Below are 14629 nucleotides of genomic sequence, written 5' to 3' on the forward strand. Positions count from 1 at the left end.
TGTGCGAACTGCCAAGAATAGGGCCTTACAGGATCATACTCTAAGCTGCGCCCGGTGTGTGTAGTTTGTGGAGACTTGTCAATCAAATCGACGATTTTCAACTACGAGGATATTCTTTCTACGGAACAAATCATCCAGATGGTAAAGCACATGGTGGGACTGGAATTCTAACCAGAAGCCGTATTAAGCACCACTAGCATACAAAATTCTCTAAAAACTAGCTACAGGCCACATTTATGTATATACATAAAACTAAATACCGGCAAGCAATTTACACTAGCCGCCGGATACTGCCCCCCTCGCTTCACTATAGCTGAAGATGAGTTTATGCAGTTTTTTAGCTCACTCAAGCCAACCCCACACACTTTGCATCTCGTCTCGTCACTCCAAAAGGAAAGCAGCTCTACAATGCAATTAACAAGGCTGTTTGCGAATTAAGTGGACTGTATTTCTTTTTTTTTATAGAGTTCCAATTTATTTCTTGAATACACAAAATGTTTTAAGCAGGTGAAGGTTGAACGGTTGCGGGTACAAAACTATATATAACTGTCGAAAAAACGTGCCGAAAAGATAATGCAGAAAAGCGCGTAATATTGCAATACTAATAAAGATCTACTGCAATTTCGGCTATGCGAGTGAGCTTAAAGCTTTGATACAGAATACAAATCAATAATGTGCATTTAACTAGCTGCGATTAGAAAAACAATACAATGATGTAGTGTAGTGTTTAACTAAGTACGATTTGACAATAATGATAAATTCTTCAATGATAAATTCTTCCGATCTATTCTTCAACATACCGGCCCCTGAACGACGGTTCAGTTCAAAGGAAGCACAGCAATTTTCGTAATGGGGCCTCTGGCGGTTTTAACGGTGACCACACGGACACTCTGATCCTGGCCAGGATGAAGTTGAACGACTCTAGCAGGAACAGTATAAGTCCCAGTAGCGTGAAGAAGGCTCACGCTGTATCAATACGAGGTGTGTTCAAAAAGTAAGGTGACTCTTCAAATTCGCGAATTTCAAATTTTTCGATTATCGAAACCTTTTTTAGAATTAAGTAAGGTGACTTTTCAAATTTCAAATTTTTCAAATTTTTCGATTATCTTCAGTTTTGGGAACAAGAAAAAGACATGGGGCCAAATCCGGTGAATATGGTGGCTGAGGCATTATTGTGGTGTTTTTTTTTGACAAAAAATCATTTTTTTTTTTTTTTTTTTTTTCGTAGCAAAAATCGCCGAGCTCGCAAAAAAATTTTAAATTTTTCCTTTACAACCAAACAAAAGAGGATGTTCCATTGAAACTTGGTACAGAGGTTGGGTGTACCAATTAACAAAAAAAAAAATGATAATGGAAAAATTTGAAATTCGCGAAATTTAAAAAGACACCTTTTTTTTTTAAAAAAAATCCAAAAATAAAAAAACAGAAGAGGGAGGAAAAATGAAAAAAAAAACAGATTACACACCGTCTAGATTTTTGGCAGGATACAGGTGCTGATCATCAGGGCCAACATGTGCACCGCCATCAGGAGGATGGTGCAGATGGCGAAGGCTATCAGCATGCCCGGTGGTACACTTGTGTCGTGATCCAGTTGCACCTCCACCATTGCCACCATGGCAAATCCTGAGAGCAGGGCTGATGTCTTACTGGAAGCCTTGAGCTTGGCCCAACTCAGCTGAAGTTTCCTCCAGGATAGATACGTGGGCGAGTGGAGATCCTCGCCGGACTGCGACATTCTGCTGCTGGCGGTGCGGTGATGTCCGCGCGGCTGAAAGCGGTAGGATTGATTCTGTTGGTAGGTACGCAACTGAAAGGGTGGGGCCTGGGCCGCAAATGAGGGCGATGCTATGGAGGATAGTGTTGCGAGTGCTGCTAGTGGCGCTATTGGTGCTACTGCTGAAGATGCTATCGCTGAAGCCGCGAATGCTGGCGAAGCTGGCTCGCCGATTTCGAATTGAACTGGCTGTGATAGAGATACCGCGACGACCCAACAAAATTGCTCGCTCTGAGATTACCCATTTGGGGAGCGGGCAGCTGGTGTAGATGGTGGTTGGAGGGGCTGCTGGGTGGTCTGGTGGGACTGGTGGGGCTGTTGGTGGATGTGACTGATGTTCGGATTCTGGCGCATATGATCGCCGTAGTCGCCGGTTGCCGCTGTGCCTGTAGCCGCCGCCGTATAGGCATCCACACTGGCCGCCAATCTGGCAGTGGCATGCAGAGCGCTCGCCAAGGCAGAAGGTTGCTGCCGAATCCCCATGCGGTTCGGCTGGGGATGCACCTGTTCCATGTCGATGAAAGAGCGAACTAGGGAATCCAAATCTTCGTAAATGGTTTGACACAATCATCATAGCTGTCTGTAATAACCCAACCAAAATTAGTATGTAGTGCAATGGGGTATTCAATACCAAACTCTCGGCGAAGTCCAGTATAGATGTTCCACAGTTGATCAGCGCCTAAAATAACGTCGATTTTTCCCGGTGATCCAAACGTCGGGTCAGTTAACGGTAAGTTGCGAATCTTGGTCTAGACAGGAGCGGTGGATTTGACCTAAGCGGGAATCAAGGAAGTCAGAGAACTCATAATCAAGCCAGAGACCTCCAATGAGGCAGTCGTGGTCCTTGAAAGCAAGGTGAAGCTAGCGCGACCTCAACTAACTCCAGCCGGGTTAGCATCTAATCCAACAACTGAGATGCGAGCATGCGTGCGTGGAATATCAATCCGGATAAACGACTCAGCTACCATGGTTATTGTTGATCCAGTACCGAGCACTATCCTACATGACCTTTTTGCGACATGTGTCAACTACATTGTCTAGAATAGTTGGCAGTAGGGCTTGATTGTTGGCCCTCTCCACAGTATGATGGCTGACAGCAGCAGTATTCATACCATCATCAGGATCAATCGAAGGAAACATATTAACCTCAGCCGCAGACATATGGGCGGAGGCCAACGGAATCGATCTAGACTCTTTCGGGTGGACTAGCGTGTGATGCTTAACGCTGCACTGACGGCAAGTGTTCGAAGAATTACAATTCTTGACTTGATGAGATCGACTTAGGCACTTAAAACAAAGCTTAGTATCCCTGGCAGCGATTTACGACATTGAATGCAGTAAATGCGTATATATTGTACTGTCCTTGACAATGTATACAGTCGCGAGAAGACTGATTTGATCCACTTGCATGATAAGCAGCTTGGCGGCTTCTACTCCGGGCTGGTCCTGGGGGTTGCATTACGTGTATATTTTGACAAGACTCCAAAGTATCACAATGAGCAAAAAGAAAAGCGAATAGATCATTTATGGTGACGTCTTTCTTGGACGTCACACTACAGTTTGCCCAAGCTCGTTTGATTTAGGGTCCTAATTTGGATATCAAAAAATAAATTAGCCACACATCGCGGCTGTCACAGTTCAGCGCGTGTAGGCCTCGAATACATTCGTCGGCATAGTCAATTACCGTACGTTACTCTGCGATATTTAAATTGTTAGCGGTTGGCAACGATAGAAAATTCTGAACAAATGATCGAGCGATTATCGTTTTCTTGTTAAAACGATTTTCCAATTTTTCCCACGCATCTTGGTAGTTATCATTACTGACGGCAATATGTTTAATTAAGGAAAGTGCTTACCCATCTAAATAAGATTTCAGAAAATGAAAATTTTTGCACTTGGAAAGCTTAAAGCTTAAGAACAAATCACTAAATTGGCTCCAATCCTCGTATTTGCCAGAAAATGTGGGAATTCAAATTTTTTCAAACCTTAAATCAGCTGCTCCCGATGAGGTACGCATTCGTCCCAGAAGTTGGTTTTGTCCCTCAAATAGACGTGCCACTGTACTTCATTGCAAAATGTTCGACTGGTCTTGTCCATGATCTTGACCACCCATCTCGTTTATGGCTTTAATGAAGATGGAATGCACTCTGTAAAACTTGTCCTCGTACTCAGGTATATCCAATCCAGGGTCTTCATATCCCTCCTCCTGGTTATATGCAACATAATCATCGGAGAGGTCCATAAAGTGGTTGAAGGTGGCTACAAGACGATCCAGCTTCAGTTGCAATGTTTCCACACTATCACATACCTGCGAAAACTCCAAAGCACTCTTAAGGGTACGAGTAATTTTTCCCCTTGCAGGCACGATATTGTTGAATTGCCCGATTACAGAGATCATTACCAATAACAGCGGCTAGTTTGTCTTTTATTATACACAAATAAACTTGAATTCAATCGCAGAAGATCCGGCTCGATGGACCACCGGGGCACCGTAGTACGTTCGCAACTAAACATACACCGCGACTTAAACATTCTACCAGTCAAAGAAGTCATCGCATAACAAAAGGAAAAGTTCTTTACCAAGCTATCGTTGCACCCTAACCACCTTGCGAGAGGTCTAACAAGGTTGAGCAACCAATCACGTCTTCGTCGCAATGACTTACCCACCCAGCGACCGACTTGAGGGACGCGCAACCAGAATGCAGTCTTAGTATACTGTTAGTCTCAAAATTAAGAGTAGATACAATAAGTAAAAGTTATTAAAACAAAAATTCATTTTCTTAATTACTTTTTATCATCTAATTTCCAACTTTTTTTCTCGGAACCTAGGGCATAGTATAGCTCCGTATATAGAAATAGATTGGAAATTGTAATTCTATGCCTCGGTATAATTCCAATAACTTGCTCTGCTGAAATTTGCCTGTATCTTTCACACCTGATACAATTTTTTTACCCGTGACTCGTGGAGTAAAAGAATATACTAGATTCGTTGAAAAGTATGTAACAGGTAGAAGGAAGCGTAAGTCTGTCCGTATGAACGCTGAGATCTCAGGAACTATAAGAGATACAAAGTTAAGATTAAGCATGAAGATTCTGCAGGTCCCTACGCAGCGCAAGTTTATTTTTTTTAGCATCCTGTCACGCTCACTCTAACGCCCACAAATCGCAAAAAACTAAAATAGCTCAAATCTCAGGAACTATTGGAGCTAGAAAGTTGAAATTCAAAAAGTATAATCTTTAGATGCCAGCGCATCTTAAAGTGGTACTACTATCCGGCCACACCCACCCATACGCCCACAAGGTTTAAAAAACGGTTTTCGGATTTTCTAGAAAAGCTGATATCTCGGTAACTATAAGAGATAGAAAGTTTGGATTAAGCATGTAGGTTTTTATGATGCTCCCAATGCGAATTGCCACTCAAGCCACGCCCATAAAACCCGAAAAACCAAAAATGTAAAAATCTCGGAAACTATAAGAGCTACAAAATTTTGATTAGGAACACTTATTTAAGAGGTGCCTCTAAAACTTGCCACGAAGTTGCATCCGGCCACGCTCACTCTAACGCCCACAAACCGCGGAAAACTGTGGCGTCTATTATATTATTATGAGTGCCTTGGTTTGACCTTGTACAACTTATTTCTGTTAGACATTTTCGGGAACCACGTAAGATGTTAATTCTAATAAGTTTGTTGTCGTAGACCCTCGCTTCATAAAACCATGCTTATAAGGAGATATTACTGAAATGGGGCACAATGATTTTCTCAAAGGGTTTTGGAATTGCTCATAATTTGGAGATCCCTCTATAATGACCAGCATCCGAAATTTTCCCTTTCTTGTGTTAAGGAATGATAAAAGATTAAACAGTTTGAGAATAGGATTGCACATGGAAGACGCGCAGTACGTAAGCACATAGCCGGGCCGCAGTCGGAGGCTGGGGAAAAGGTGGGCTTAACACTCTGAAGATCTTTAAAAATACCACTCCTAGACAGAAAAAGTCGCGTTACTGCCGGTACACCATTAACATAAGGCTGCCTAGGGGTTATCGAAGCACAATATGTGGCTTGAAAAAATTGGCGAACATATCGGCTATTGCCTGATCAGTTCTCGCTGTTGTGTCTTGAAACGTTAGTGATTTAGTGCTTAGTCTTAACAAAATTATAAAATTATTTCGGATCCTGTGTAAATTTTATGACACTGAGCTTTAAACAGGGTATTGAGAGTTACTAAGCGGAGGGAGGGAGGGAGGAGGGAGTTAAAGCTAAACTATTTTCGTTTGGGAGGGATGTAAGAACACGTGATAAATAAAACCTACCTGGAAGCAAAAGTTAAACACAAATTAATTCGATATCCCCGAATTGAAGATTAATCTCCTCGGATACGAGTTTAGAGTCTATAGAAATTAAATCTTTCCTATTATAGTGATATTTAAATTTAGTTATGTCTTCCAACTTGATGTCGGCTTTCGTTCTGGCTTGTATGTAAGCAAATACGCCTGACTCAGACGTATCATCGAAAAGCCGGAAAACGAATATATGTTTCTCAGATGGGATTACCTTTAAGGGCTTTGGTGAGGTTCTAATCCTAGACTGCCAATGCATGCCGGTAATCCGCGCACGGAATTCCCCTGCAATGTATCGGGCGGGTTGATGCAAATGGAAATTGGCTCTGTAGGAGCCAGGAGCCTTGAAGCTGACAAACTATCTAATTGTTTCCTACCATCACCCAAGGGTGACACTTCAGTGTTCTGAAGGTAAGAAGTGGGAGGGAGAAGGGAACTAGTGATCTGCGGCACACAAGAGTTTGATTTTTTTGAAGAAGACAGACTATCTAATGATTTCGTACCATTATGTCCAGAAAATTCGGATGCCGAGAAAAAAAAATTCGCATTGGGGGTATCACAAAAAACTACATGCCTAATATTTATATTTCCACTGATTCTAAAGTTTATAGGCGCAAGCAAAAAGTTTAAGTTGAACGCATAATTAACGTTGTCGACCCGCGAAATGAAATTTAATACTTTTGTATTCGAAGTCATTTATTTAATTTTATTTCAATGTGTTCAAATTTCTTGATATATTTACTTTAAATTCCCATATGGGCAGCACATAATTTATTTTTACACCCATGACTTTCTAGCTTCTTTTTTAATATCTCGAGATATATGTAACGGAAATTAAAATGTAATATCTCAAAATAAAGATATACATTTTGATCATATATTTTAAACATAAAAAAAACAACAATGAGTGAAGAATTTTTTTCTCTTAGTGCACAGCTGCAAACCTTATTTTTCACTTCTGAGACGTATCCAATTGCTCGACACGCTGTCCACTGTCTGATGGGAATGATGGACATCGTTACGCCTTTTTTGCAAACGAATAAATGCTGATTGGCTGATTTTACACTCTTTGGATATTATTCGTGTCGAACATCCATTTTCAGTTAGGTTTACTACTTAATCTTGCTACGTCTCTTGACAATTTCATAATTTTAATACATAAGATACGTTACGCTTCTCAGAGAAAAACGGTAAAAATCTGCAATTAAGCTTTCCATTGAAGATTTGTAGAAAAGTTCAAAGTGAGCATAACTAAGTACATGCGAGTTTGTTTTGTTTTTTATTTCTCAATGAGACCAGTTAGAATATTTTGTTATATTTTGCTTAGGAATTTTGTAATATTTGAAGAATAAACACAAAAAATTTGAGTACATTAACTTTACCAATAACTTTTTTATTATGTGGGCCTAAATTCTATAGCTGCAAATATTAACTCAGACTTGCACGCCATTATATGTATGTATGTACATACATACAGACATATGTATCTAAGTTCACACAAAACACTTATACATTTCTTTTAATTATGCTAGTTAGATGTGAATTTCTTTTCGACGTACATACATACATACATATGTACATATGTACGTATGAATGCCGTGATACCATTACAGGACCAATAATTTTTAGATCTTGTGACGATTAGGAATTATATTTTCATGTTAACAATTTAAACATTTCTTGGTTAAATATATTCATATTAATTGATAGTAATGTTAATGTAAGGTACATACATATATGCACATGCATATGTTACTGTATACACAAACATATCTAAGTACATACATAAGTATGTACAAATGTACAAAACCATATTATGAATTTCCCACAATAAATAACAAATCATGTTTAAAAAGAAAGCTGGTGAAGCAAATACATATGTATGTATATGTATGTACATACATATCTATAAGTTTGAATACTCACTTTTTAGATTATGAAACAGGGAGAGTAAATGCTTTATTTGTAAATTTTAATATAACACATATAAAATATATAGGTGAAAAGTGAGTAAATACGTGTAGATTTAGTTGTTTGAAGCGACCAAACTTCTTGCTTCTTTAAAAATTTAAGCTCTCTATTTTTGATTTATTTTATATTCGTACTTTTCTGCGTATACATTTGGCAAACTTTTCATTGATTTGTTGCACCATTTTTGTTTATTATATTTTCATAGTAATTGTTTTTATTTTTAATTTATGACCAAATCTCAAAACGAAAGGCCATATTGGGCTTGAGAGGCAGACATTGTTTGATGCAAACATACACACACAATATATGTATACAAGAGAAGGCTTTAGTCACAACCTCGCGATCGCATGTGGTAATCTTGTAAAACCAACGCTCAGAAAGAGACTGATTCGACCGAAACGGAACCTTAAACGAGTCTTCTCAGTTGGCAAGAGAACTAAGGTAAGAGGTAAAGAAATTACAAATAATAGTTTAAAACGTAGAGCGTGGCAATAGAAACTGGTTTGTTTACTGGTAGGCCTAGCTCAACATTTTTAGAATCCTATTATAGTTTGATGAAGGAGTTCTATAAAATATATGTAGGTTAACGATTAAGTCTGGATTGGGAAATTCGAAGCCGGTAAAATGTATAGATGTACATACATATGTATGTAGATAAGTTAGGAGGGTTTGTATTTGTTGTTTAGGATTAAAGTTTATTTATTCGATCCGCTGTCTGACGTTTATTGCTGGCTTGCGCGGCGATGACCGGCGCTTATGATATCCAAAAATCGGCTAATGAGTACAGCATTGATCTTATCTCTAAAGATCTAAGCACGGGAATATTCTTAATGCTAAAGCTCGCCCTATTACTGCACAAGAACTGTTTTCTTGATTACGTTAACTTGAAGTTGCGTGATTGTGTTAACTCCTCCCTTTCTAAGACGAAGGCTGTCATCAGTCTTCTTAAAACATGCAATGTCGACTTCATGGGGGATCCATTTGAAACTACTTATCTGGTATTTTAGTTGTAATAAATCTCGTACTTGGTACTGCGTTTGGGCATTGGAATGGTAGTTCAATTGGATGATCCGTGCGTTTCGGTCGTTGGTGACAATAGATAGCCTTATTGAAGTTAACACAGTTTTTTTATACCCGTTACTCGTAGAGTAAAAGGGTATACTAGATATGATCAATAGCGAAGTCGATTGAGCCATGTCCCTCTGTCCGTCCGTCCGTATGAACGCTGAGATCTCAGGAACTATAGCAGATACAAAGTGGAGATTAATTATAAAGATTCTTGAGATCCCGGAACAGTGCAAGTTTATTACAGCATCCTGCCACGCCCACTCTAACGCCCACGAAAAACTAAAATTGCTTAAATCTCGGGAACTATTAGAGCTAGAAAGTTGAAATTCAGTATGCATAATCTTTGGATGCCAGCGCATCTCTTAGTAGTACTATTATCTGGCCACACCCACCCATACGCCCACCAAGCTCAAAAGACGGTTTTCGCATTTTCAAGAAAACCTGATATCTCGATAACTATAAGTGATAGAAAGTTCGGATTGAGCATGTAGATTTTTATGATGCCCCAAGTGCGAATTGTTTTTCTTTTCCATCTAGCCACGCCCACAAAACCCGAAAAACCTAAAATTCAAAAATCTCGGGAACTAAAAGAGCTAGAAAGTTAAGAAAGCTTAAGAATACGTATTTAAGGGTTGCCACTGCAACTTCCCACGAGTTTTTATCCAGCCACGCCCACTCTAACGCCCATAAACCGCGAAACACTGTGGCGTCTATAATAATATTATGAATGCCTTTGTTTGACCTTGTATAAATTATTTCTGTTAATATCTATCGATTTACCAAAGATTTTTCAAATCGGAACATTATCTCGGTATTTATGAAGAAATTTAGGTTATAAGGCCTCACATGGCCGAAGTTTAAATTTGATACTGCTACTAAACCAACAGAGATATGAAAATAATTTAAATTTAATTTTATTTAAATAATAACAAACGTTTTAACTAACTTAAAAAACGAAAGAATTTTTTATACAAAAACTTAAAAATAGGGCAATTCTGACGCACAAGCTTATTTCGTGCAAGCACTTTAATTGTAAATATCTCTAAACTGCGACTTTTAAACCCATTTTTTTCTTAATACTAGTAAAAATATATTAACAAAAGCATATTTATAAGTTTTCGTTTAAGGATGGGAAAACCCAGGAAATGGTTGCCTCAAGCGCTAGTACAAACCCATACATAACCCAAAGACGTTTATGCGAAAATAGGGTTGCAGATAAGGGCCGTGATGCACCGAACAAAATTTTTAATGACCACGAGGAGAGACGTATTGTCCGAAAAGTGAAGAATTATACTTAGAACAGAAATTATACCTAACAATGTGTTTAATAGTGAACCCTCATGTTGGCCTCAAACAGTCTATCCAGTACCCAAACAATGTCATTTACGTGGTCCTCCATTCCTTTGGAAAATATTATGACATCGTCAACATAGACATAACAGGACTTTCCTATGTGGTCTCTAAGGACATCATCTATGGCACGTTGAAATATACTTGGTGCATTTTTTAGGCCAAACGGTAGTCCGGAAAACTCATATTTTCCGTTTCCAACCGAAAATGCTGTTTTTTCTCTATCCCTTTCCGCAAGCATGATTTGGTGAAACCCCGACTTAAGGTCAAGGTCACACGGAAGAACCTTCCTGGCCGTCAATCCAGGCTTGGCCACCGTCTGGGCCGCTTCACCGCTTTTCGACCACGACCGTTTGCGTCTTATGCTATCGTAAATGACCCACTCTTCATCGCCAATCACCATACTCTTCAAAAACGGGTCGATTTTGTTGCGATTTAGAAGCGATTCGCATGCGTCGATACGGTCAAAGATGTTTTTTTGCGTCAATTCGTGTGGCACCCGTGCATCGAGCTTCTTAGTGACTCCAAGCTTCTTCAAATGGTTTATAACGGTTTGATGACTCATGCCCAGCTCTTGACCGATGCTACGGCTGTTACTATGCCGGTCTCTTTCGACCAATTCAGCGATTTTATTGCAATTTTCGACGACAGGCCTGCGTGGCGCATCTTCGGCCACCTCTACACCAGAACGAAAACGTTGATACCATCGTTGTGCGGTGGAAATGGAAACTGTATCGGGTCCATAAACTGCACAAATTTTATTGACAGCTTGAGATGCAATTTTGCCTTTATCGTGGTAGTACTGTAAAATATGCCGTATTTTCTCTTTATTTTGCTCCATGATTGCGACGCTATAACTCACGAACGACTTAAAAGAAAAGACAATCAAACACGTGTTAGCGCGTGAAATAAGCTTTCCAAAAAGGTATAGCACGACCTGATGCGACGAATAAAACAAGAACTACGCGCTTTCAGCGCCAACTAGCGAAAATACCGCAAGACTTTTTTGACAATCTAATATATGGTAAATTGGGTCTTATGTATTAATATGAAAAAGTGAAAAAATAAGTTATTGTTGAGGTTAGAGTCGTTGCTGCCGGTGTTGTTGTCTCTGGCTGCTACAGTTGTTGTTGCCTCTGGATACTCCAGTTGTTGATCTCTCGGGACACTCCAGTTGTTATCGGTTTTTAATTTATTTATAATTAGTTAATTATCGTAGGTTCGAATATCCGTTTGGACGCCAGTTAGGAGGGTTTGTATTTGTTGTTTAGGATTAAGGTTTATTTATTCGATCCGCTGGCTAGCGTGGTCGATTGATTATATTATTAACATCGTGGTCTGCGTGAGTTGACTTTTATTGCTGGCTTGCGCGGCGATGACCGGTGCTTATGATATCCAAAAATCGACTAATGAGTATACAGCATTGATCTTATCTCTAAACCTCCATCTACGTTCGAGAACTAAGTACATGAATATTCTTATTGCTAAAGCTCGCCGTATTACTGCACAAAAACTGTTTTCTTGATTACGTTAACTTGTAGTTTCGCGATTGTGTTAACTTGTACATGAGTTATTATTGTGACACTGGTAGATATTAAGTGGTGGAGATTTTATCTTGTAAAAGAATGAATATGTATGTGCTTATACCCGTTTACACGTAAAATAAGAGGAAATGCTATAGTCGAGTGCCGCGACTATAAGATACCCGTTACTGTTTTACACAATTTTAAAATATTAATTTTGCTAGTGGAAATTCACCACCCATCGTCAGAGAAAGCATGTTGAGTAACTGATGATGCCCATAGTATTGCCCATGTGACGCCTAATAACCTTAATTTCTTCATAAGTAGCGTATGGGTGGGTGTCGGATAGTATTACTACTATAAGTTGCGCTGGTATCTAAAGATTATACATTCTGAATTTCCACTTTCTAGCTCTAATAGTTCCAGAGAATTCAACGATTTTAGTTTAGTTTTTTGCGATTTGTGGGCGTTAGAGTGCGCGTGGCAGGATGCTGTAATAAACATGCGCTGCGTAGGGACCTCAAGAATCTTCATGGTTAATCTTAACTTTTCATCTCTTATAGTTCCTGAGATCTCAGCGTTCATACAGACAGACGGACAGACAGACGGACATGGCACAATCGTCTTCGCTATTCATCCTGATCAAGAATATATATATATATACCTTATAGGGTCGGAAACGCTTCCTTCTTCCTGTTACATACTTTTCAACGAATCTAGTATACCCTTTTACTCTACGAGTAACGGGAATAAAAAGGTATAATATGTGTAGCTAAAAAATGAAAGCATTTCCAACCATATGAATTATATATATACATATATTCTTGATCAGGGTAAATGGCCGAATCAATATTGGCATGTACATATGTACGTCTGCTGGTCCGGATGTTCCTTCGAGATCAGAGGTCTCAGGACGAGGTTAAGAGTTGGGATTAAGAATGACGATTCTTGATATTACGAGGCAGCTCAAGACGTATTTATCATCTGTCCGCCCACATTTTAATAAAGTTTCAATTAATCAAATATATTCTAGAGATGATAGCTCCACCAAACAGCGAAAAACGGTGACGTCCATAAAATGAATGCTTAAGTTTAATACAATTTGATCGTTAATACAAGTAAATAATGTAAGGCCATAAAGCCGATGATCACAATGGCTGTGACGGCACCGTCAGCTAATAAACATTTTTTATATTGTTATGGAAATGAGCGGCGCTAGTTTTTTATATGGAGTCCATTTTTAGCAAAATTATAATTTTCAATTTGCTTAACATAGTATCGCGTATGTTATAAGTACTGGTGACTTTCTTGCAATGCAAATGCAAAACATAATCATTTACATAAGTACTTTATGTCTTATAATAGTGACCTTATCTGTATCACATCTAATTTTCTCCTATTACCATTCTTTTTTGTGTTGTAATATTATATTTTCATTGTTACAGAGAGGTACAAGTCCAAAAGGGCCTTTCTTATAAGTATTTCTAAAGGACTCACTTTGGTCACTCTATTGGGCGTGCAAGTATTGGCGGAAGTGTTTTTATGGAATTATAGACAGTAGTATATTTGCAAAAATATCCGATAACTTGATGCTCGTATTCAGAAATCTTGAAAGGCAATATATACTATACTACGATTCCCGGCTCAAAATGTGTCGATCAATTAGAGCGTCGTATATAATATGATTGCCTAAAACTATATAGAATAAGATTTTAAACTATTGCTCACCAATATTCGCTTAGTGTCAATTCTAGCCAAGCAGCCTTTCGAATGAGCGAGCACTTAGCTACTGAGTCAAAACTAAGTTGGAACGACCCACCAGACTGCGTATGGGCCCAAGGGTTGGCATCCATGTGCCAACACAACTGAAGCTGCAATTTGTTCCACTGTTAGAGACTTACTTGGCCAAGAGCGATGTGAAAATTCTGCTCCCATATAATGATAAGCACTCCTCTTTCCTTCGGACTCCATTCAGCGGATTCATTATGGTGTTAGCTAAGATTTGCTTAGCTCAGGAATGAGCGCTCTGAACTGAGTCCGCGTAATTCCTGGAAAGTATGTCTAAGAAAGCCAATGAGATCCGCTTCCTTTCGGCAACTTGCTTAGAGCCCTGCTTGCCAGTAGGTTTTCTTATAAGCTGTAATCCACTGTTCAATCCCAGGACAAAGCATCAGAGTTTTCACTTTAAGGGTTAAAATTCGGCAGTACAACAGCGGCAGCGGCCCATGGGTCTTTGCAGGAAATCGAAAGATGTGCGACACAATCATGCCACCCGACCACATACCGCACCAAACAGTCAGTCGTTCTGGATTTTCTGAACCTAAAATTCGACAGATTGCTTCTTAACATAACCACCGCGCCCCAGAGTCCATTCCGCGGATCGAAAATGCATTGGATGGTCATGCGGCTGAAGCAGCGCGAAATGTCCAACTCTTGAGCACACTGTCGAGATGACTTCGACGGATTGTTATTGACTCTTACGGCCACCACAGCAATATTTTTGATCGACCGCGCTGGAAGAGCACCCAAACGTTTGTTTTATCCATCAAAGATCTAGTCTCACGCACATGCTTAACAAAACTATCCACAAACTGCCTGGAAGGC

General features: G+C 39.4%; 1 protein-coding gene and 1 pseudogene across 6 annotated transcripts in view; both read right to left on the reverse strand.

Moving 5' to 3' along the window:
• The window catches only part of LOC108111545, a 115296-nt gene extending 106776 nt beyond the window's left edge, over positions 1-8520 (reverse strand). For 2 of the 6 annotated variants that reach the window (XM_041817953.1, XM_041817950.1), the window contains exon 1: positions 8040-8520. The gene's annotated coding sequence lies outside the window, so the exon portion shown is untranslated. The remainder of the gene's footprint in view (positions 1-8039) is intronic. The other 4 variants (XM_041817955.1, XM_041817956.1, XM_041817952.1 and 1 more) reach the window with 3 other exon arrangements.
• LOC108112722 lies at positions 12-2997 on the reverse strand (annotated as a pseudogene).
• Positions 8521-14629: the final 6109 nt, after the last annotated feature.

The sequence above is a fragment of the Drosophila eugracilis genome, unplaced genomic scaffold (assembly GCF_018153835.1).
Source record: "Drosophila eugracilis isolate 14026-0451.02 unplaced genomic scaffold, ASM1815383v1 contig_116, whole genome shotgun sequence".
In the NCBI taxonomy this organism is placed as follows: domain Eukaryota; kingdom Metazoa; phylum Arthropoda; class Insecta; order Diptera; family Drosophilidae; genus Drosophila; species Drosophila eugracilis.